This window comes from Dermacentor andersoni, chromosome 3, assembly GCF_023375885.2.
Source record: "Dermacentor andersoni chromosome 3, qqDerAnde1_hic_scaffold, whole genome shotgun sequence".
Lineage (NCBI taxonomy): Eukaryota > Metazoa > Arthropoda > Arachnida > Ixodida > Ixodidae > Dermacentor > Dermacentor andersoni.
Genome location: NC_092816.1, coordinates 152,152,538 through 152,177,066, shown reverse-complemented (window position 1 = coordinate 152,177,066; position 24,529 = coordinate 152,152,538). Strand labels below are relative to the sequence as shown.

General features: G+C 45.9%; 4 non-coding genes across 4 annotated transcripts; all 4 read right to left on the bottom strand.

Annotated features, from left to right (window-relative positions):
• Window positions 1-8,539: 8,539 nt before the first annotated feature.
• On the bottom strand, window positions 8,540-8,611 carry TRNAA-CGC (transfer RNA alanine (anticodon CGC)). Its single transcript has one exon. It is a non-coding gene; the product is annotated as a tRNA-Ala (tRNA).
• Window positions 8,612-13,875: 5,264 nt separating this feature from the next.
• Window positions 13,876-13,947, bottom strand: TRNAA-CGC (transfer RNA alanine (anticodon CGC)). Its single transcript has one exon. It is a non-coding gene; the product is annotated as a tRNA-Ala (tRNA).
• Window positions 13,948-19,897: 5,950 nt separating this feature from the next.
• Window positions 19,898-19,969, bottom strand: TRNAA-CGC (transfer RNA alanine (anticodon CGC)). The gene has a single exon. It is a non-coding gene; the product is annotated as a tRNA-Ala (tRNA).
• Window positions 19,970-20,274: 305 nt separating this feature from the next.
• TRNAA-CGC (transfer RNA alanine (anticodon CGC)) lies at window positions 20,275-20,346 on the bottom strand. Its single transcript has one exon. It is a non-coding gene; the product is annotated as a tRNA-Ala (tRNA).
• Between the last annotated feature and the right edge of the window lie 4,183 nt (window positions 20,347-24,529).

Genomic DNA, 24,529 nt, shown 5'->3' with positions numbered 1-24,529 from the left:
TGTATCGACGTTATCATCACAAATGCAGATAAGTCTAACATAGATGCAGGGACCGTCGCCTGTGACATCAGTGATCACCTCCCAATCTTTGCTTTTGTTAACAATGCTAGACCAGAAAGCGCTTCTAAACCGCATGATTTCAAGTATCGCCGCATTGATCCGAACACCTTGAGTAACTTTCGGAACGCGATTTCCGCCACTGACTGGGAATACGTCCTATCCATAAATGACCCTGACATGGCTTACGATGCTTTTCTATCCAAACTGAAAGCTATTTACAACACTTCTTTTCCTCTGAGGCATGCAAGAAAATGCAAAAATAGAAAACCATGGATAACGGCAGAACTAATTCGTGAAATAAAATTGAAAGACAAGTTATTTACGCAGTTCATTAAATCTCGAGACCCTGAAGAATTAGGCGCATATAAAAAATACCGTAATCAGTTAAACCGAAAACTGAAGAGGGCGAAATTGGAATATTTTAGCCATCTTTTTGACCCCGCTTCGAGAAACAGTGCCCGAGACCAATGGGACCAACTAAATCGCTTGCTTAACTTCCGGTCACGCCGTCCTATTGCTTCCATTGAAAAAGAAGGCGAAGTTCTGTGCGGAAAGGAACTTTCCAACCAGTTCAATAGGTTTTTCATTAATATTACAAAATCACTTTGTGTCGCACCAGATGTCCCTGTCGGTTATGCCTGTGTGGCACCGAGCGTTCACGAAACCTTATTTATGTTTCCAACTACTGAATCTGAAATAATATTCGTGTTTTCGAACCTCCGGTCGAGTAAATCCAAGGATAAAGATGGTTTTCAAATCCAACCATTTAAATTTGTAATAGACTTATTAGCCCCGACACTAGTATATATTTATAACCTTTGTTTAAGTAGCGGCGTCTTCCCAAAACAAATGCAGATCGCAAAGGTTGTTGCCACACATAAAAGTGGATCTGTTTCTGACTTTTCCAACTACAGACCAATATCGATTCTTCCAGTACTGTCTAAAGCATTAGAAAAAATTATTCATTGCCGGTTGACGAACTTTCTAAGTAAGCATTCTGTTCTTTCTGACTACCAGTTTGGATTTAGAAAACAGAGGTCGACTGAGATGGCATTGACTAAACAAAAAGAAATTATAATTTCCGCCTTTGAAGAAAAGCTTCTTGTTCTCGGGATATATATAGACTTATCCAAAGCATTTGATCTAATTGACCACTTTCTATTATCTCAGAAACTCAGTCACTATGGCATTAGGGGCATCAGTCTTGCTTTAATACAGTCTTACCTAAAGTACCGTAAACAAATGGTGTGTTTAAATGAAACCTCATCAGATGTTGAGCCAATCTTATCCGGTGTACCACAGGGAAGCATTTTAGGGCCTCTGTTGTTTTTAGTTTATATAAATGACATTTTTCATACCCCCTTTCCGGTTCATCTCGTAGCTTACGCTGATGATATTACAATGCTCGCCACAGGAAACACACTAGCTGAGTTACCCATCCGTGGCAACCAATTTTTGGAACATTTGCGTCACTGGTGTAATAAAAATTGTCTTAAAGTTAATACAAATAAAACAAAAGCTGTGATATATAGAACAAAAAATAAAGTAGTAAGTGGTGATATCGAACTATTATTAGGTAATGACAAGATTGATATTGTATCCAGTATAAAATCTCTTGGTGTTATATTCTCTGAGACACTCAATTGGGACCTACAAGTTGAAAATATTCGTGCTAAAATGAACAGGTTAAATGGGGTGTTATGCAAACATAGGTTAACCCTTCCCACACAGGTTAAACTCCTCATTTATAATTCATACATAGCGCCAGTGATTACTTATTGCCACACAGTTTGGGGTACAACGACACAACACAATAAACAGCGCCTTTTAATTGCACAAAAGCGTGCGGTAAGGCTGATAGCTAATATACCGTGGAATGCTTACACCAGGGAATATTTTAGGCAGTTCAATATTTTAAGTGTAACTACCTTGTATGTGTTCAAACTTCTTTACATTTACAAAACTGCTGTAGCAACTAACAACAACCTTATGCTAACAATGTTTCAGCTTGTACGTCATGAACCTACATATGATGTACGTCATTCTATGTCATGGTCCCTACCGTTAAGTCGCACCAAATACCGCACACAATCTTTATCGTACAATCTGCCTAGGTATCTAAATGTTCTCGAAGATAATCGTTTTTCCCTTAGGTTGCTTTCTATACAAACTTTCATAGAATTGATCAATCTTTTCGGGCTTTCGAGCGAATAGCTCACCTGTGTAACTGTATTGTAGTGGACTTGAATGAATTATATTTATCTGTATTTTTTGGCGTTAGAATTGTGTAATGGGAATTGACGAAGAAATTGTGTAATTGCGTTAATTGTGTAAAATCATAACAATGTAATAGATTCCGCGTAAAAATTGCAGTTATGCAATAGATTACGAGTATTGTGATTTTGCATTCTGTTTGTGTATACTTTGCAACCTGTCGTATTGCCTTTGTTTCTCACCTCACTGCTGCTCTGTAGGGCGTAGGGGGTCCTCAAGCTGCATTCGGCAGCTTTTTCCCTTCCGTCCTCTCTAATTTCTGTACTTTGTTTTGAGAGAAATAAATATCTATCTAAAAAGGGGTTCATTGCTGAGAAAGAATGCTGGGTGTAATGGTATGTGTTGCAGATAAGCGGAGGGGAAGTACTTTTTCCTTTCTGCCTCTATTTCAGTGCATTGGATAAGAACATGAATAACTGTAAGCCTGTTGCCACATTTGGTACATGTCGGAGGTTCGCTTCCCGTCAAAAGGTAGGAGTGAGTGGCGTACGTATGTCCTATTCTTAATCTACGCAGAAGTACTTCCTTATGTCTTGCTATTCTTTCAGTTATCCAGTTCCCTAATTTTGGTTTGATAACGTGTAGCTTATTCAATATTGCATTATCCCATTGATCTTGCCAGTACTTCCTCAGTTTATGGCGTAAGAAGGGCTTAAGTTCTGTTGCTGCTATGGGTCTATTCACATCCGTTTCATTAAAGACGACTGACGTTGCACTTTCGTCAGCAGCTACATTGCCTTTTATGCCCCTATGGCCAGGTACCCAACATAGGACGATGTTTTGGTTGTACATTAATGCTAGGCATAGTTGTGTGTACAGTTCATTAAAAACAGGGTTCTTATGTTTTCGAAAACTCATTAAGGCCCTTATTACGCTTAACGAATCTGTGAAAATGATGGCCTTATTCAGATTTGCTTGTCTGATGTGCTTTACAGCTGAGAGTATTGCGTACGCTTCAGCCGTAAAAATACTTGTGTTAGGATTTAGAGTACCGGAGGTGGAAAAAACTGGCCCAAGAGCTGCATATGCGACACCAGCAGATGACTTGGAAGCATCTGTGTAAAACTCGGCGCAGCAGTACTTCGCTTGGAGTTCGAGGAAGTGTGATAGTATGTGTGCCTCAGGTGCATGTTTCGTTATTGCAACAAAAGAGATATCGCACTCCATGGTCTGCCATTCCCAAGGCGGTGGAAGGCGAGTGGGAGGCATTAGAATATTTTCTGGGAAGTGTATGTATGTTTTTTCTGCCATTGCTTCCAAGCGCAGGCTCAAAGGAGTTCTAATAAGTGGGCGGTTACGGTAAAGTCTGGCAGCGGAGAGGTCGCTAACGATGGAATGGCATGGATGTTCGGTGTCTGATTTTACCTTAGTGTAGTATGATAAACTTAGGAATGTTCTGCGTAGATGTAAGGACCATTCGTTGGACTCAACATAAAGACTTTCAACAGGGCTCGTTCTAAAGGCGCCTGTTGCCAGTCGTATACCGAGGTTGTGGACTGGGTCAAGAATCTTTAGCGCAGTCTCTGTTGCGGAGTGGTACACCACGGCTCCGTAGTCGAGGCGTGATTGTACGAGACTCTTATACAGGCTAAGCAGACACTTCCTGTCACTGCCCCAAGTTGTTCGAGAGAGCAGCTTGAGGAGGTTCATGGTCTTCAGGCACTTTTCTTTAAGATATTTTAGGTGTGGAATGAAGTTGAGTTTTCTGTCGAGGATAACACCTAAGAATTTGTATTCAAGGCTGACAGTTAGTCTTTCTCCCTTAATGTTAATATCTGGTTCTGGAAGTACACCTCTCTTGTTTGAGAACAGGACACATGTGCTTTTTTGAGGGTTCAATCTAAAACCATTCTCATCCGCCCACATTGAGAATCTATTCAAGCCAAGCTGTAGCTGTCTCTCGCAAATGCTAAGGTTACACGACCTGAACCCTATCTGAACATCGTCCACATAGACTGAGTAGAAGAGCGTGCGAGGTAATATGGTGTGTAGGGAGTTCATTTTAACAATAAATAGCGTACAGCTCAGTACTCCACCCTGCGGTACACCTGTCTCCTGTACGAATGGTCGAGATTGCACGTTGCCAACTCTAACACGAAATGTCCTGTCAGAGAGATAGCTTTCAGTTATTCTCAGCAAGTTGCCGCGAATACCCATTGCAGAAAGATCACGAAGGATCCCGAAGCGCCACGTAGTATCATACGCCTTCTCCAAGTCAAGAAATGCTGATAATACAAGCTGTTTGTGGACAAATGCATCCCTGATGTACATTTCCATGCGCACAAGCTGATCTGTCGTCGATCTGCCTTCTCTGAAACCACATTGATATGGGTCTAATTTCTTGTTTATTTCGAGATAGTGGACCAGGCGACTGTTTACCATCTTTTCAAAAACTTTGCATAAGCAGCTCGTCAATGCTATAGGCCTATAACTATTTGCCACAGAAGGGTCCTTACCCTGTTTCAAAATAGGAATTATGATGACCTCTTTCCAAGCAGAGGGAATGTGGCCGGAAGACCATATAGAATTGTAGAGACAAAGAAGGGTTTTTTGTGATTCAGACGGCAGGTGTTTTAGCATTTCGTATAGGATGCGGTCAGAACCTGGGGCAGATTTGTTGCAGCTATTTAGTGCTGCCTGAAGTTCCACCATGGAAAAAGGTCTATTGTATGCCTCGCATTTTGTGCTTTTCCATTCTAATGGTTGTCTTTCTATTTGCCTTTTGTATCTTTGGAATGTTTCAGAGTAGTGCGACGAGCTGGAAATCTGTTCGAAATGTGCGCCAAGAAAGTTCGCCTGATCTTCCATGCTGTCGCCTTGAGTATTTACCAGAGGCAGCGAGTAAGGCTGTCGACCGTTTGTTCTCTTCACTCTATTCCAAACCTTTGTTTCATCAGTGTATGAGTTAATGCCCGATATATACTTTCTCCAACTTTCTCTTCTAGCTTGTCGCCGCGTTCTCCGACCCTGGGATTTGACCTGTTTGAAATTGACAAGATTTTCTGCCGTCGGAGAATCCCGAAGTAAAGCCCATGCCTTGTTCTGTTTCTTACGCGCTATTCGACAGTCATCGTTCCACCACGGAAGACGGCGTTTTGTGGACAATCCACTTGTTACAGGGATACATTTGGAGGAGGCGTCAAGGAGAAAAACCGTAAAACATTTAACCGCAGCTTCTATGCTTAGAGCACACATGTCGTCCCAGGATAAAGAAGCAAGCTTTTTGAATTATTCCCAGTCAGCTGAGTCAGTTCTCCAGCGAGGTAATTGTGGAAGGCATTCATTAGCCATTGGTGTGCTTAGAACTATAGGGAAATGATCACTCCCGTATGGGTTTTTAATAACTTTCCATTTAAAGTAAGGTAGAAGGGTAGGAGATGCAATGCTAAGATCTATTGAGGAGTATGTTTTGTTTGCTATGTTATAATACGTGGGCTCCTTCTCATTCAAAAGACATGCACCTGAAGAAAAAAGGAACTGTTCAATCAAGCGACCTCTCGCGTCACAGCGCGAGTCGCCCCATAGGTTGCTGTGCGCATTTAAATCTCCAAGCACAAGATATGGCTCAGGCAGCTGATCTATTAATGTTTGGAATTCTTGTTTGTGAAGCATAAAATGCGGTGGTATATACAGGGAACAGATGGTTATCAGTTTACTTAAAAGTACAGCTCGAATGGCCACTGCCTCAAGGGGCGTTTGTAGCTGTAAGTGTTGACAGGCTATAGATTTGTCTGCTATGATGGCTACACCGCCTGATGATGCGAGAGCATCATCGCGATCCTTCCGAAAAATAACATAGTGACGAAGGAAGTGTTTATGTTTAGATTTCAAGTGAGTCTCTTGGACACACAGCACTTTTGGAGTTAGGTCATTAAGGATTTATTGGATATCATCGAGGTTGTAAAGCAGGCCTCTGATATTCCACTGAATAATTAGTGTATCCATATTAAAATAAATGTTGTGCTATGTGTCGAAGAGAATGTACATCGTTTAGGTTACAGAGCCCTTTTGGGGTCCTGTAATTGGAATTTTGTCTTTCCTGGAGCGGTCGAGAAACTCGCGCCGCTCCTTAGGCGTCAGCTGCGCCTTCTGACTGGGTGTTGTGTCTCGTGCCTCTTGAGAGGCACTGGACACGTGCTCTTGCGAGCGGTGTGTTTTCCGTGGAGGCCTTGTCTCGGAAGACAAGGCCTTGGAGCCCACCGTGCTGGTGGTTGATGGGCTTGTGTTGACCTCTGAGCTGTGCTGACTGGTGCCAGCACTAGCAGGGGCCTCCGCTGGGGTCAAATTTGGGAGAGGTAGGGCAGCCTTCGCTGCTCCCACCGTGGGGGCGGGTGGCGTTGCCACACGCTCGCTATGCGTAGCGCTGGCGTCCGCCAAGTGCCGTTGTGGTACTGCCCCCCGACGTGCCACTTCGGCGAAAGATGTGCTCTGTGCAAATGTTGGTGATATGCGTTGTCGTGCTTCTCTGAAAGTTATGTTTTCTTTTACCTTTATCGTAATTATTTCTTTTTCTTTTTTCCAGACCGCGCATGATCGAGAATATGCAGGGTGGCCACCGTTACAATTGCTACAATGGGGCTCAGCCTTACAGTCATCTGCGGAGTGATCATTGATGCCGCATTTTGCACATGTTAGCCGCCCTCGGCAGCTCTGGGAAGCGTGGCCAAACCTCTGGCATTTAAAACAGCGTCGCGGGTTGGGGATATACGGTCGTACTCTGATTTGGATGTATCCAGTTTCTATTGCCTCTGGTAACGTGCTAGAGCCAAAGGTAACTATGAGGTGTTTAGTTGGCAGCTCCTTATTGTCCCGTCTGATCTTTATTCTTTGTACGTTTATTACATTTTCATCCTTCCAGGAGTTCTTCTTCGGTCAAATCCATCAAGTCAATGTCAGAAATTACGCCTTTGGCCGTATTCATGGTTCGGTGTGCTGTTACACTGACGGGGATGTCTCCAAGTTGTACAAGGTTCGTTAGCTTGTCGTGTTGTGCTTTGTCTTTCAATTCGAGCAACAAGTCGCCACTGGCCAGCTTGGTGATTTTATAGCCGCCTCCAATGGTCTCTGTGAGATACTTCGCCACAATGAATGGTGAAATCGTTCTTGCCTTTTTGTCAGGTTTTTCACTGTGTACAACGTGAAATTTCGGGAAAGTCTGAGTGGGTTTCAGAGAAAACTGAAATGTAGCATCGGTGCGCCCCCTTTTAGAGGGACGATCGGTTGAAAAAGGGTTGGAAGTTCCCATGAAATATGTTTAGTATTCAGCGACGATGTCAGTCACCCACCACCGAGCCCAACAAGGGGACAAGGCTGGGTATGTGGTGAAACAAGCCCTGCCATGCCAACTGTACGTCGTCGCCATAACCACATATGTTATAACCAAGGTAGGTCATACCACACCAGGTTAACCCTCGCCGCCAGGAATGTTGGAAGTTATCAGAAGAACAAGAAGACAGGAAAGACTAAAAGGGAGAGGGAAAGACGAAGATGTGCGAAGAGAGAGACAGGAAAAGGCGACTGCCGATTTCCCCCAGGTGGGTCAGCCTGGAGGTGCCGTCTATGTGAAGCCGAGGCCGAAGAGGTGTGTTGCCTCCGCCGGGGGGCCTTAATGGTCCAAACACCCAGCATCGGCTCAACCGCCAGGATCCCCTTTTCCCCAGACACGGCTAAGCCGCGCACGGCTACACGCGGGAGGGTCCAACCCTCGTGTGCTCGGGTCCGTGGTGTCGCAACACACCAAACGCCTGCTTGCGCAGACGCCCCTGCGGGGGTGGAGTTGTGAAAGCCAGCGCGAGAAAGGCGAGTATTACTTACTTATATGGAAGTGACGTAACATCGCTTTTTTTTAATAATTGCATTGCTTACTTTGTGTTGCGAAATAAAGTGATAAAAATTTTAATTTTACACCACAAGGGTGTCATGTGTGTACTATTTATTGATCTTCAAAGCCAGCAGCCGCTAGAAAGTGGAAAAAGATTCCTTTCCATTAATCTTGTTGCTGCACACCTGATGTGCCTGCAGTCATCCTAGCGTTGTCGTTAAAGAAACGGCGCTTGTGAGGACGTGGAGTTGTGAAAGCCAGCGCGAGAAAGGCGAGTATTACTTACTTATATGGAAGTGACGTAACATCGCTTTTTTTTAATAATTGCATTGCTTACTTTGTGTTGCGAAATAAAGTGATAAAAAGTTTAATTTTACACCACACTGGAGGTGCCGGGGTTTGAACCCGGGACTTCTCACATGCGAAGCGAGCGCTCTACCACCTAGCTACACCCCCTTTTTTTTTTTTTATTACCTTTCTCAGGATTGAAACGAAACGATACAATCACAAATTCAGACTACATGAAGTAATTAAAAAACGCTTGCCCGCTATGGGCAAGCGTGGGTATTTAAAACCGCTTCAGGTTGACAAGAGCATCTAATACAGGCATCCATGCTGGTGGATCAATCTGTGCTTTATATATCTCACGAATAAACGCGATACTTTCTTTGAAGTACTCTCTGGCTGGCTGGGCGTTCATATCTGCATGATACACTGCCATTCTTGTTTTCCAGATGCTGTGAAGACATAAAGCCATAAACATGTCATACGGCACCCCTTCATCATTATCGGTTGGGTGGAAGCGGATGCCATATGGGGTAATCGGTAACTCTTTTTTTAAAGTACGTTGCAGTATGTCCCATAAGAAGGTGGCATCTACGCAATCAAGAAAAATATGGTCGATAGTTTCTGGTTGCTTGCATAATAAGCAGTCCAAGGCACGAAGATACCCTTCTGCTCTAACCACGGTTTAACGGGCAGAGTTCCGGTGTGCAAGTAAAAGAAGAACGTTTTCACCGTGGACCGTACTGGCATCCGCTTCACCCTTATCAGTACGTCTTTGCCTGCTCCTGTTGACAACATCGTGCGATACAGTGGTTCTGGCATACATACATCAACAACATCTTTGTACAGTTTCTTTCGTGTGACATTGCTTAGATACTGTAAAGAGAACCGTGCTGCGAGGAACTCGTAAGACCAGACGACTTCTCGCAGGAAGCCTCGTACTTTCGGCCCATCAACCCAATCAGACGACACGATAAACGCTGGCATAACGTCACACAATCGCATTTGAAACACAGTACGTAGGAAAGCATTGCTTTGCTCTCGCATAAAGAGAAATCTGGACACTACCTGTTTTAGAAACAAATGCGCCAAGCCCAGTCCGCCACTTTTCACTGACCGGAATAAATTTGTACGGCTTGTACGTTCCCAAGTTGATCCCCATATATACACTGCTAGCACCCTGTGGAGTCTTTGAATGCTTGCTCTCGTCGCACACAGTACTTGCAGAACGTACCAAATCTTGGCTACAAGAAAAAGGTTACATACTGTTGACCTTGCAAATATAGATAAGTCTCTCCCTCCAAATTTTGTCGATTTTTCTTTTATTCGTTCCGCTTCATTTCTCTAATAATCACTAGTGTCTTTGTAGTGATTCAAAGGCACCACAAGGTATTTCGTTGGCGAAACCGTCCACTGCATGCTTTCAAAGACGTCCGGGGTGTCGTCCCAATCCCCATGCCAAAAGCCCAAAGATTTGCTCCAGTTGATAACGCTTCCGGTCGCTTTACAAAAACTCTTCGCCACACTGATGGCATTCCTGACACTTTCTTGGTCAGAACAGAAAACTGCAATATCGTCTGCGTACGCAAGTAGCTTAACCTCGCTTGTGCTCAACCTAAAACCTTTTATTGCACTCGATGACATGATTTTCAAACAGAAAGGTTCCAGGTACAGCGCGAACAGTAAAGGAGACAAAGGGCATCCCTGCCTAACAGAGGACTTTATCTGGAAACTGGCAGTTAATGATTTATTAATTTTAATCCTGCTAGAAATGTCTGCGTAACACATTTCTATACCTTCTGATAGGACCTTCCCGACATTGATGTGTTCTAGAATGTTGAAAAGGACTTTATGCACAACTCTGTCGAATGCCTTCTCTAAATCCAGTTGTACCATGGCGACCTTGCCACAGTACGCATCATAGCACTCCAGGACGGTTCTAGCCACGTGTATGTTTGTTACAATGGACCTTCCTTTTATGCCGCAAGTCTGATGCGGCCCCACAAGCCTGGTTATAACACTTTGCAGTCTCCTACCCAAAACTTTAGCGAAGATCTTGTAGTCCGTGTTCGTTAGAGTATTCGGTCGATACGCTCGTACAGAGAGCAAGGCAGCTGGATCCTCTGTTTTTGGAAAAAATACAACATGGCTCTGCCTGAAAGAAGGAGGAAACTTCTTTGTTCTGTATGCCTCCTTTATTACGTTATGCAGGTCAACTGCTATCTCAGTTTTAAAAGCCCTGTAGAATTCTGAGCCAAAACCATCAGGGCCTGGCGATTTCCCTGCACTCAATTAATCAATTGCCCCCTCAATTTCTGCAACGCTGATTGGTGCTTCGAGATTCGTTTTAACTTCTGCTTCAAGTTTTGGCATGTGTCTCAAGAAATCGCTTTGAAAACCTTCCACAATCTGTGGTTCGTGGCCAACTAAATCCCGATAATAATCAACAAATGCGCGACGTATCAGTTCCTCGTCTTGCACAACTTCATCTCTGTACATTATCGCTTTTATTTCGTTGCGCGACGCATAGCTTTTTTCATCTGATAGAGCGCGTTTGGTCGGGGTTTCACCCATATACATTTTTTCCGCACGCGCTCGTACAACTGCGCCCCTGTACTTTTCTGTATTAATAATTTCTAGTTTGCTTTTAATTTCTTTTATTTCTCTGGCAAAGTTACCCGGGGCTCTAGCTTCTGCATTCAAATAAAAATCAAGCTGGCTTTGGGCTCAGTTTCTTCTTTGTTTTGCTTCCTCCGCAATGCCCCGGCTCTTTCGATGGCTGAGATTTTTGCGTTTTCCTTAAAATGTTCCCATGCCTCCGCATAACACTACGGTTCATTTGCCAGTAGGTCTCCAATTTTTTCTTTTGTTTCCTTCATATATGCCTCATCATTGAGGAGTTTAACATTGCATTTCCACAGCTGCCAGTTAAATTTCGCCGGTTTCCTCGGACCTAGTGCGCACACAACCAAACTATGGTCGCTAAAGAAAACGTTTTTAATGTCATACTTATTGCAGACGGGTGCCAAATCTGCCGAAACATAAATACTATCTAATCTAGCGTGGCTGTCCCCCTGGTAGTGGGTAAACCGAGGCAATGTGCCATTTGACAGGAAGCACCCTACATCTTCTAACAGGTGACCTTCAGTCAGCGCATTTAGTACCGACACACTCGCATCTCGTATCGGTGCATCTCTTGTCCTGTCTTCTACTCTGGATACGCAATTAAAGTCCCCCATCATTATAATTGCCCTGTCACAATTCAGATAATGTTCAACACTTTCAAAAAACAATCTGCGCTCACTTGGTGCATTTGGGGCACGTAAACAAACTATTCGGAACTTCTGGGCTTGCAACGTTATGTCACCTACAATAAGTCGTCCAGTGTCACACGCGTACACACTATCAACAGATATACCTGTGGAGTGCTTCAAGAACAGCGCACAACCACCGGCTGTACCTACTGCATGCGCAACGCATACATTGTAGTACGCCCTAAAAGGTTCAACCATGCGGTTTGTTCCTTCCTGACTTTCGATCTTCGTTTCCTGTATGGCAATTACGTCCAATTCATTTTCCATAAAAAGTCGACTCAGCTGGTATTGTTTTCTCCGTGTCGACAGGCCCCGCACGTTAAGAGTGCCTACATAAAGAGGCGTTTGGAGAGTAACAGCCATTTTTTTTTATATAAACACAAACCGCATAGTATCCCTTGCTTATCACAAGACGGCAAAACACTCACATTTTTTATAGAAAATCCCAGTCGTTCCAGCCATTTTGATTAGAATTTAGACTTCGCCATGACGACGTCAACGCACTGTCTTTCCAGTCCCTTCCACTGATAGTGTCCGGTTGGAAAAAAAGAAGGCTCGACACCTTGTCACGTCGCCGGCGGGGCCGGCGGTTTCCGCTCGGGCCGTGGCTCGAGCGGTATTTTCGGTGCGGGTTTAAATGTAGTCCTTCGATGGGGTGTCGTTTTCACAGGCGGCTCATCCGTTGCATTCTGGTCGGTCTTGTGCCCTTCTTTGCCGTCCTCATGGAGTCGTTTTGGTGCAGGGCTGCTGGTACTTGCCATAATGACGTCTGTAGTCTCAGGGCTTTGCTCGACACTCGCGCCAGGTGCAATGTGTTGGCTCGTTGGAGCGCCCATCGCCTGTGTCTCTACAGCCTCTGTTGAAGCGATGGCTGTGTCTTCCGCAATAATGACTGCAGCCTTTTGCTTCACATGTGACACGTTTGCTGCACCAATAGTTCGCGAGCTGTCTGCCTCGGGGGTAGTTTCGGCCGCGTCTGCCTCGTCCATTAGATGTTCTGTCGACAGTTCATCACTTGCTTTGACTCCGGCCACGTTTGCGTAGGTTCGCACGCAGACGCTTTCATCGTGGCCATATCGCCGACATTTGGCACAACGCGGTACCCGGCAGTCGCGCCTGATATGGCCTGTGGCATGGCACCTCAAGCATAACGGTGGGCGTCCCGGCGCCACGAGTAGAGCCATGATTCCTGCAACGCGCAACTGATGGGGTAAATCTTCTAGAGTTACACCAGGCTTGAGCTTCAGACCAACCGTGCGCGTAGACGAGCCTTTGTCAGCTATTCCGTGCACTCGCCAGCGCTCCTTGTAGATATCGCTTGCTTTCCCGTACGGTGCTAGAGCAGAGCGCACTTCTTCGTCCGGAACATTATGTAGCACCCAGTAAAGCTTGATGCGCACTTCTTGATTTTCGGGGTAAACCACAAGGCACCGTTTCTCCTTGACCAGAACTTCCCCAATTTCTACCATCTTCTTCGTAGCTTCTGCACTTTTAAAAGTGACGGCCCAAACATGGTTCATCTGGAACGCCCCCAAATCTATCACTTGAGGAAGCACTCCGAGATGAACCAACGTGTCCCGAAAGTCTTCTACACGGTAAGGCCTGGCTTTCAAATCCCCGTGAAGAAAAACAGTATTCGCTACAGACGCACCTGTTGGCAGCGACGGCAGAATAACTTGATAGTCCAGGGCTTCATCAGCAAAAAACCTGTTTCCGCGGCCCGACTGGGCCGCTGATACCGCTCCGGCGGAGCACATTCCACACGCGTCCGTTTGCTATCACGGCCGGAAGTAGAATCCCACTGAGCTACACCCCCGGAATGATAAACGGTGTCATGTGTGGACGATTTATTGCTCTTCAAAGCCAGCAGCCGCTAGAAAGTGGAAAAACCTTGTTTTCGATTAATCTTGTTGCTGCACACCTGTTGTGCCTGCAGTCATCCTAGCGTTGTCGTTAAAAAAACGGCGCTTGTGAGGACGCGGAGTTGTGAAAGCCAGCGTGAGAAATGCGAGTATTACTTATTTATATGGAAGTGACGTAGCATCGTTTCCTTTTAAATAATTGGATTGCTTACTTTGTGTAGCGAAATAAGGTGATAAAAAGCTTAATATTACACCACACTGGAGGTTTCGGGGTTTGAACCCGCGACTTCTCACACGCGAAGCGAGCGCTCTACCACTGAGCTAGACCCCCGGAATAATAAGGGGTGTCATGTGTGGACGATTTATTGCTCTTCAAAGCCAGCAGCCGCTAGAAAGTGGAAAAACCTTCCTTTCGATTAATCTTGTTGCTGCACACCTGTTGTGCCTGCAGTCATCCTAGCGTTGTGGTTAAAGAAACGGTGCTTGTGGGGACGTGGAGTTGTGAAAGCCAGCGTGAGAAATGCGAGTATTACTTATTTATAAGGAAGTGATGTAGCATCGTTTCTTTCTAAATAATTGGATTGCTTACTTCGTGTTGCGAAATAAAGTGATAAAAAGTTTCATATTACACCACACTGGAGGTGCCGGGGTTTGAACCCGGGACTCCTCACATGCGAAGCGAGCTACACCCACCCTTTTTTTCTTTTTTTTTCTTTATTGCCAGTCCTCGACATATCACAACACAAATTCCTAAATGATATAAACAAAGACCAAAGAAGCAAAAAGGGATGAATACACAAACGGAACAAAGAACAGTAATGCTTACATTCGCTGCCGTCGGCTACTGTGGCACGACGTTGTCGGATTAAAATTCCTTTAGTGCTGTAAGGGGTTCACCCCTCGACAGCCACTCAGGAACAGGCTGTTGCAACTTGATCACTTCCACATACCGTTGCATGGATTCACAAAAGTACAGACGCGCCGGTCGGGCATCCCGGTCACAATGGTAACCCGCTATTCTTGCGCGCCATAAACAGTGGAGGCCCGTAAGCATGATCAGGTCGTACGGGAAACCTTCGTCGTCATATACTGGCAGAAACCTGATTCCGTGGGGATCTATAGGTAGCTCCTTTTTTAGAGTCCTTTGTAACACGTCCCAGAAAAAGACCCCTTCCCAACAGTGGATGAAGACGTGATCTATGCTTTCTGTTTTTTTACATATAAGGCAGTGGGTTCCCCATGGCATGTAGAACTCACGTTGTTCAAGGAAGATTTTAACAGGTAGAGTACCGGTGTGTAATTTAAAAAAGAACGATTTAGTGGCTGGTTGAACTGGCATCTTCACCCTTTTCAATACATCTAGGCCTGGGCCTCCGCTGTACGGGGCTCTGTACATAGGTACCAGCAAAACACAGTCACACAAATCACGATATAAATTTTTTCCGTTTTACACTCCACAAATATGCACTTGAAAAACGAACACGCAAAAAAGAAACACTCTGAACTATTTCCCGAAGGAAACCACGGACTGGTCCTGGCATTATTTCCGTACCTACAACGAATTCGGGAAGTGATCTTGACAGCCTCATTTGGATCACCGTGCGCAGAAATGGGTCGTTTGTATCTCGAAAGAAGGAGAATCTATTCACCAGTTGACGCAAGAAAAGGTGCGCCAACCCCAGACCACCATTCTTCACACGTCGGAAGAGATTATCTCGGCTGCATCGCTCCCAGCTCGATGCCCACACGAATACAGCGAACACGCGGTGCAGTTTCTGCACATTAATACGAGAGCACTGTAGGACCTGCATTACGTACCAGATCTTTGACACGAGAAACATGTTGCACGCTGTAGCTCTCGCGAACATTGACAAGTGACAGGCGTTCCATCGGTCGGCTTTTTCTTTTAGTTCTTTTGTCCGCTCCTTCCAGTACTCGCTACTGTCCTTGTAGGCATCAAGGGGTGCTCCAAGGTACTTAACTGGCGTTGTGACCCAGTTTACGTTCGAAAAGTGGTCTGGTGTAGACGCCCATCTTCCATGCCAAAACCCCAAACATTTCTGCCAGTTAACGTAGCTGTTAGTGACGTTACCAAACTTTTTGACGATATTAACAGTATTCAATACACTTTGTTTGTCTTTACAGCACACAGCCACATCGTCAGCGTATGCCAGTAGCTTCACTTCTGCTGATTGAAGACTAAACCCCTTAATACATTCATTTTTGATGATGGCCAGACATAGCGTTTCTATGTAGACACAAAACAGGAGTGGACTGAGTGGACAACCCTGGCGAACGGAGCGCTTCACGTTAATGGGGGCCCCCAACATCTGATTAATTATAAGTCTGGTATAGCAGCTCCGGTACGCCATGGTCACCCCTTCAGCGATTATGTGGCCAAAATTAACGTGTTCAAGGATGGTAAGCAATATGTCGTGAGAAACACAATCAAACGCCTTCTCCAAGTCTAGCTGGAGGATGGCTACTGCATCGCACATGGCGTCACAACACTCCAGCACACACTTCATCTTATGGATGTTAGTGAAAATGGTTCTTCCACGAATACCACACGTCTGGTGTGGGCCGACTACTTCCTGAATAACTGACTGGACCCGTCGTGCCAACACCTTCATCAATATTTTGTAGTCGCAGCTAGTAAGCGCTATGGGTCTGTAGGAGGAAAGTTGCTTGAGCTTTTCGGTCTCTTCTGTTTTCGGTATTAGTACTGTATGGGTCTGGCCAAAGGATGGTGGAAGTATTTTCAGTTCATATGCTTCATTGAAAACTGCTGTTAAGATAGGAGCTAGGTGGCTTTTGAACGATTTGTACCAAGCGGCACAAAGACCGTCTGGACCTGGCGACTTCCCAGGATTCAGGTCTTCGATGGCTTTCATCACTTCATGTTCTGTTAATGGTCGTTCTAAGGTTTCTTTAACCTCACTCGACAGCTGTGGGATTCGTTGCAAAAATAATTTCTTGAAATCGTGCATGTTGACAGGCCTGAATGCAAAACGTTCTTTGTAATGCTCAAAGAAAGCACGCCCTATATTATTGTTATCCGTTAATACCACCCCTTCATATTCGATAGCCTCAATCTGCTTACGTCTCGAGTGCTTTTTTTCTAGCCCCAGTGCTCTTTTCGTTGGCGTTTCCCCGCATGATAGCCTTTCTGCTCTGGCGCGCACTAGCGCACCTCGGAAGCGATCTTCGTCGAATACCTCGAGCTTCTTCTTAACGGCGCGCATATCTTGTTGATAGGCGCCAGGTTGCATGCATTCAAGCTTCGCAAATTTTTCTAGCAATGTTGTTAAATCCTTTTCTCTGGCCTTTTGTTCATATCGCAGTACGCTACTCCTTTCGATTGCCTTCAATTTAATGCTTTGCTTCAGCAACTCCCATTCCTCACCAAATTTCATAGAACTGTCTGCTCCAAAAGAATTCAGAGCAGCCACTACATTTTCGTTAAAAGTTTCATCCCGTAACAGCTTTGCATTCAATTTCCACAGTTCCCAGACGAACTTGTTTCGTTCTTTCTTCCTGCCCACCGTGCATTTTACCAGGCAGTGGTCAGAATATGATATGGCCGTAACTGTGTAGCACTGGCATTTTTCAACTAAATCATATGAAAGATAGATACGGTCTAAGCGTGCGTGACTTGTGCCCTGAAAGTGAGTGTAGCTTACGTCTCCGTGACCGCGAAAACATTCTGCGATATCTTCTAATTCGAATTCGTGTGTAATCTGCGCCAGGATATGACTACTTTTGTCACAAACCACGCGACGCGTAGACCTATCCTCAGCTTTCAATACGCAGTTGAAGTCGCCTACACAGGCTATCATTTTTTGCACGTGTAAATGATGCTTTAAACTCAAAAAGAAATTTGCCCTCTCTTGCACAGTATTAGGCGCATAAATGCAAAACACGCGCCATTGGACATTACAATAGCTGAAGTCACAAAAGACAAGTCGACCAGAAGTACAGGAGAAGTAACCATCTATAACAAGACCAGGGAGCTTCCTCACGAACAGCACACACCCTGCCGAAGTCCCTAAGGCGTGGCTCACTACCGTATAGTAGTTATACGTGAACCTTTGCACCATGCTCCCGGTCTCCTCCTCGCCGTCTACCTTGGTTTCTTGCACGGCTAAAACGTCGAGGTCGTGGTCCACTAGTAGTCTGTAAACCTGACTCTGTTTCCTTTTGGCGGCCAGACCTCGAACGTTTAGCGTGCCGAGGCTAAGCGACGGGTTGGTAGCCATTATTGGTGAAAACCGGAGGGGAGAAGGCCCGGAGCATGGTGCTCACCTTAACGTCTAGCTGACCGCTAGACGCCTCCGTGGCCATCCGGTGGCCGTCGCCCGGGTTCCTCTTTGGTCGGCTTCGGGTTAAGCCTACGGTCAGTCTCCAGGTTCGGCTTAGGCTTGAGGGTGGAGCGCCTTCCAGGTAGCGTCTTAGCGGGTGGTGCCTCGGAGTCACCGCCGGCCTTTCCGTCGACTTTCTCCTCGTGCTGCAGGGATCTCTTGACCGGTGCCGAGACGGATTCGACGCGGGCGCTAGCAGGGGTCGCGTTGTCGTCCGCCTCTGCCTGCGTTGCATCCGTAGCTGGCTGGTGGCTCTCATTTTCTTGCGGGGCCGTCTTCACGCTCTCGACTGTAGCTGCTGGTTCTTTGGGGGGAGGGATATTCCTTCCTCCTTCGGCTTGCTTGGTCGTCGCGCCGGTTTCTGCCGCCACTTTGCCGTTTCCAGCTCCCGTGGCCGCTTCCTCCGCCTCGGTCACGTCCATTACATGGTCTAACGTCGACGGCTCGCTCTCCGCCGAACCCGCGGCTACTGCGTATGGACGCACACAGTCCGCGTCGTTGTGTCCAAAAAGCCTGCACCGCGAGCAACGGGGAACCGTGCATTCACGACGAACGTGGCCAGAGCCCCGGCAGCGCAGGCACTGCATGGGACGTCCTGGGGCTACCACCAGCGCAAGCTCGCCGGCGACGCGGATCTGGTGAAGCAGGTCGTCGACTTTCATTCCTGCCTTCAGCTGCAGCAGCACTGCTCGGATCGTCGAGCGCTTGTCGGAAACGCCATCCACTCGCCAGCGCTCCCGAGTCACTTCGGTTACTTTGCCAAAAGGGGCCAGCGCGGTCTTTACATCTTCGTCATCCACCCCATGCAAAAGCCAGTGGATACGAAGCCACCCCTGTTGTTCCTTGGGGTCAATGACCAGGCAGCGACGCCCCTTCACCTGCAGCTCCTTCAGGGCCGCCAGCTTTTCGGCAGCCTCGGCTGTCTTCATCGTCACCGCCCATACATGGTTGATTTGGTATGCTCCAAGGGCGACGACGCCAGAGAGCATACCAACAGCTTGAAGCGCGTCTCGAAAATCTTCTACGCGAAACGGGCGAAGACGAGCGCCGCCGTGCAAAAAAACTTTGTTTAAAACAATACGTCCTGTAGGTAGCCGAGGCAAAATTATTTGGTAATCCTTATCTTCTTCCGTCGAAAGCCTGTTGCCGCGGCTAACAGCCGCATATGCCGCTCCATTGGCGCCCATGATCCCGCGATCCGTTCAGCTCGGGAGCCGGAAGCAGAAACTGAGCTACACCCCCGAAATGATAAAGGGTGTCATGAGTGGACGATTTATTGTTCTTCAAAGCCAGTAGCCGCTAGAAAGTGGAAAAAGCTTCTTTCGATTAATCTTGTTGCTGCACACCTGATGCGCCTGCAGTCATCCTAGCGTTGTCGTTAATGAAACAGCGCTTGTGAGGACGTGGAGTTGTGAAAGCCAGCGCGAGAAATGCGAGTATTACTTATTTATATGGAAGTGACGTAGCATCGCTTTTTTAAATAATTGGATTGCTTACTTTGTGTTGCGAAATGAAGTGATAAAAAGTTTAATTTTACACCACACTGGAGGTGCCGGGGTTTGAACCCGGGACTTCTCACATGCGAAGCGAGCGCTCTACCACTGAGCTACACCCCGGAATATTAAAGGGTGTCATGTGTGGACGATTTATTGTTCTTCAAAGCCAGTAGCCGGTAGAAAGTGGAAAAAGCTTCCTTTCGATTAATCTTGTTGCTGCACACCTGATGCGCCTGCAGTCATCCTAGCGTTGTCGTTAAAGAAACGGCGCTTGTGAGGACGCGGAGTTGTGAAAGCCAGCGTGAGAAATGCGAGTATTACTTATTTATATGGAAGTGACGTAGCATCGTTTCTTTTTAAATAATTGGATTGCTTTCTTTGTGTTGCGAAATAAAGTGATAAAAAGTTTAATATTACACCACACTGGAGGTGCCGGGGTTTGAACCCGGGACTTCTCACATGCGAAGCGAGCGCTCTACCACTGAGCTACACCCCCGGAATATTAAAGGGTGTCATGTGTGGACGATTTATTGTTCTTCAAAGCCAGTAGCCGCTAGAAAGTGGAAAAAGCTTCCTTTCAATCAATCTTGTTGCTGCACACCTGATGTGCCTGCAGTCATCCTAGCGTTGTCGTTAAAGAAACGGCGCTTGTGAGGACGTGGAGTTGTGAAAGCCAGCGTGAGAAATGCGAGTATTACTTATTTATATGGAAGTGACGTAGCATCGTTTCTTTTTAAATAATTGGATTGCTTTCTTTGTGTTGCGAAATAAAGTGATAAAAAGTTTAATATTACACCACACTGGAGGTGCCGGGGTTTGAACCCGGGACTTCTCACATGCGAAGCGAGCGCTCTACCACTGAGCTACACCCCCGGATTTTTTTTTTTTCTTTATTGCCTGTTTTATAACAAATACACGCTTCACAGCTATTCTCCGCTGCGATTACAAAACAAAAAAGACAGTTCAATGTGCGGGTGTACCTTGTCGTTTAATTTTGGTTTAAAAAGGCTGAATGTTTGCAAGCTGTTCAAATGCTGTTAACCACTCAGGTGGTTCGCTGAGCGCTTTAAACGCTTCGCGAATGTACAATACATTTTCAGCAAAATATTCTTTGGCCGGTTTTGCGTCAACATCCTCATTACGCACCGCCATTTGTGTTTTCCACACGCTGTGCATGCAGAGTAACATCACCATATCACATGGCACGCCTTCTGTCTCTTCAAACGGTAAAAAACGGATTCCAAAAGGTGTTAAAGGAAATTCTTTTTTTAGTGTCCTTTGTAGAATGTCCCATAGGAAGACTGAGTCCCTGCACTCCAGAAAAATATGCTCCATTGTCTCCGGTTTCTGACATATCTGGCAATTCACACTCCAGGGTACAAAGATCCCCTTCTCCTGCAGCCATGGCTTGACAGGAAGCGTGCCAGTGTGTAGCATGAAAAAAAAAGTTTTTGTTGTTGCTCTTACAGGCATTTTCTTAACTCTTTTTAAGACATTCTGCTCACGCCCCAGTGCATATACTGCACGGTATATTGGTACTGGACACATGATATTAACTAAATCTCGGTATAATCGCTTTCTTGCGACTGTGTTCAGGTATTCCAAAGAAAAGTATACTTTTAGAAAACGGAAAGAGCTTATCACTTCAAACAAAAAACCTCGGACAACCACTTGACGTATGCCATACGACGTCACAACATATTCTGGCAGTGCGTCACCTAATCGCGTCTGGATAACGCACCGCAAAAAACAATCGCTTTCGTCGCGCAAGAACATGAAACGCGACACTACTTGTTTCAAAAATAAATGGGACAAACCCAACCCTCCTTTCTGCACAGCGTGAAACAGATTCAGACGACTCGTGCGCTCCCATCCTGATCCCCACACGAACATAGCAAAAACCCTGTGCAACTTTTGTACACACACTCGGGATATACATAAAACTTGCAACATATAAAACACTTTAGCGACAAGAAATAAATTGCAGACAGTGGCTCTCGTGAATATTGACAGATTCTTGCCTCCCCACTTCGTTGTTTGTGCTTTAGCCCGCTCAGTTTGTTCAGTCCATTGCGTCGTGGTGTCGCGATAGTATTCCAAAGGAACACCAAGATAACTGGTTGGCGTATCTGTGAACGGTACTGTTTCTAACACTGCAGGCCGGCTGTCCCATTCACCGTGCCAGAAGCCTAAGCTTTTTGGCCAGCTTATGGCACTCCCCGTTAGACTGCAAAACTTTCTTGCATCCTTGACTGCCTCCCGAATGCTCTCTTGGTCAATGCAAAAAAGTGCGATGTCATCTGCGTAAGCTAGTATTTTTACTTCCTGAGTTAAAAGACGGTAGCCGCGAATGTTTTCGTTTTCTCGTACCTTCAAACAGAAAGGTTCAAGAAAAATCGCAAAAAGTAAGGGCCACAAAGGGCACCCCTGGCGCACACTGGATAATACTGGTATATTTTCGCTGAGTCTTTTATTGATTATAAGGTGAGCGGAACAGTTCTCATAAGCCATGGCTACTCCGTCCTGAATCACTTCGCCTACATTAATGTGTTTTAGCAGGGCAAGAAGTATGCTGTGAGCAACCCTGTCAAAAGCTTTTTCTAGGTCTAACTGAACCATTGCTACACATTCGAGGTTCGCATCACAGCATTCCAATATACTCCTAGCGATGTGAATATTCGACAATATTGTTCTATTCCTAATCCCGCATGTTTGGTGTGGGCCTACTATGGATTTAATAACTGACTGCATCCTTTTTCCGAGCACCTTCATGTAGATTTTATAATCCGAATTCGTAAGACTTATGGGCCTGTATCCAGCGACAGATTTCAGCTTTACCGTATCGGTGGTTTTCGGTATAAGCACAACATGACTTTTTCTGAATGATGGCGGCAAGTGCTTAGTTTCATGAGCTTCTGATATTACACAGTGCAGTATCTCGCTTATTTCGGCCTTGAAAGTTTTATAGAAAGCTGCTCCTAGGCCGTCTGGTCCAGGCGCCTTTCCTTTACCCAAATCTTCTATGGCTTCTGTAATTTCTTTCGCAGAGATCGGTCTCTCGAGTCCCTCTTTTATTTCGTCTTGTAATTTTGGCAGAAGTGTTAGAAAGGTGTTCACAAACTCTTCTGTTACGGGCACCTGCCTACCGAGCAACGCTCGGTAGTGTTCAACAAAAGCTTTTTCAATTACTTCTGGGTCTTTTGACACTGTGTTGTTAAAACAAATTTCTTTTATTATGTTTTTGGATGCGTAACCCTTTTCGTCACTGAGCGCGCGCTTAGTTGGCGCCTCTCCCAGCCACAGCCTCTCGGATCGTGCTCTTATCGCGGCTCCTTGGTAAATTTGAGCGTCCACCCTTTCAAGTTCGCGTTTAATTTCTCTAATCTGTTTCGAAAACAATCCCGGTATTGTGCACTCCGCGTTTAGAAAATAATCGAGCATGCTTTGCAGTTCTTTCTCTCTTTGTTTAGCTTTATGACGCATCACACAAGCCCTCTCGATCGCACTCATTTTCACTTCAATTTTAAACTGCTCCCACAGCTCAGCCCAATTTGTTGTAGCATCTATTTGCATTACGTCAATTTTTCCTTTTACCATTTTGACAAACCATTCATCACTTAAGATCGTTTCGTTCATTTTCCACAGTTCCCAGTTAAAGTGAGACCCTCTATGTTTCGTGCCCAATGTACACGTTACTAGGCTGTGATCACTGAAGCTCACGTGCTTTACTGCGTAGCTACTGACCGTTCGCGCAAGGTTTGCTGATACGTATAAACGATCTAGTCGAGCGTGACTCTGCCCTTGGAAATGAGTAAAAACAACACTGTTACCGCTTAATATGCTTCCAACGTCTACTAAATCATAGTCTGCCACGATTGCGCAGAGTTGATGCGCACTTGTATCCCGTATTATTTTACTGGGCACCCTATCTTCGGACATGCAAACACAATTGAAGTCACCAAGAAGAACAACATTTCTTTCACACGTCAGGTGTGACTCAACAAAGTTAAAAAAAAATTTCCTATCACTAATTTTGTTTGGAGCGTACACACAGACAATTCGCCAATCAATATTATTGAAAGGGAAATCACATAGGACCAATCGCCCATCTTGGGCCGACATTACACTCTGCGCAACAATACCTATTGAATTACGCAAAAATAAAAGACAGCCACCGGCCTTACCAACTCCATGACAAACACAAGTGTTGTAACGGGATTTAAAAACCTGAACCATTTTGTCCGTTTGCTCTTCGCTTTCAATTTTAGTTTCTTGAACAGCAAGAATATCTATGTCGTTTTCCAGCATCAGGCGACTTAATTGTGCTTGTCGCCGTCTAGCCGTTAGCCCTCGTACGTTAAGCGTGCCAATACGTATTGCTATTCCATGATTATTTGCCATTGAAAGAGAAGAGCAAGCACAAACTACAATACATTTCGGAGATCAAAGACCGCCAAACTTACAAAAAACAAAACCCTACACCATCATAAGCTCCGTCTCATACGGCGAAGGCATGACGTTACCAAATGCGCTACTCATCATTCACTTAAAGGTTCCGCAGCACCCCGCTACCGCGGGGGAACTGTCGGCGTTGTCCGCTTATCTGGTGGGACAGTCGGCGTCTGTCGCCCGTCTGGTGGGACGGTCGGTGTCTGCCGACCACCTGGCGGATTGGTCGGCGTCTGGCGCCCCTCAGGTGGATGTTCTCGCGTCGGCCTCCTCTCAAGCGGAACGTTCGGCTCGGGCTTGAGTGTAGACCGCCGGAAAGAGGAAGCCTTCGTGGGTGGCCCTTCGCTGCTGTCACCGTCGTCTTGCTCAAGCCTGACATCTTGATCGGGTATTTCGCGAGGTCTCTTTGAGACGGCGCTGGCCTGGTCCATTTTCTCGCCGGATTCTTCGATGAAGGCAGCGCCAGAGTTGCCCTGTCGCAGAGCGCCCTCGGCAGCCTCCGCGTCTCCCTCACATTCACGCACCGTAGAATTTTCTGCAGACGGTTCACTTTGCACTTCATTCTTGGCCACTGCCTCGCTACTGCCCTTTCTGGGTTGGCACTTGA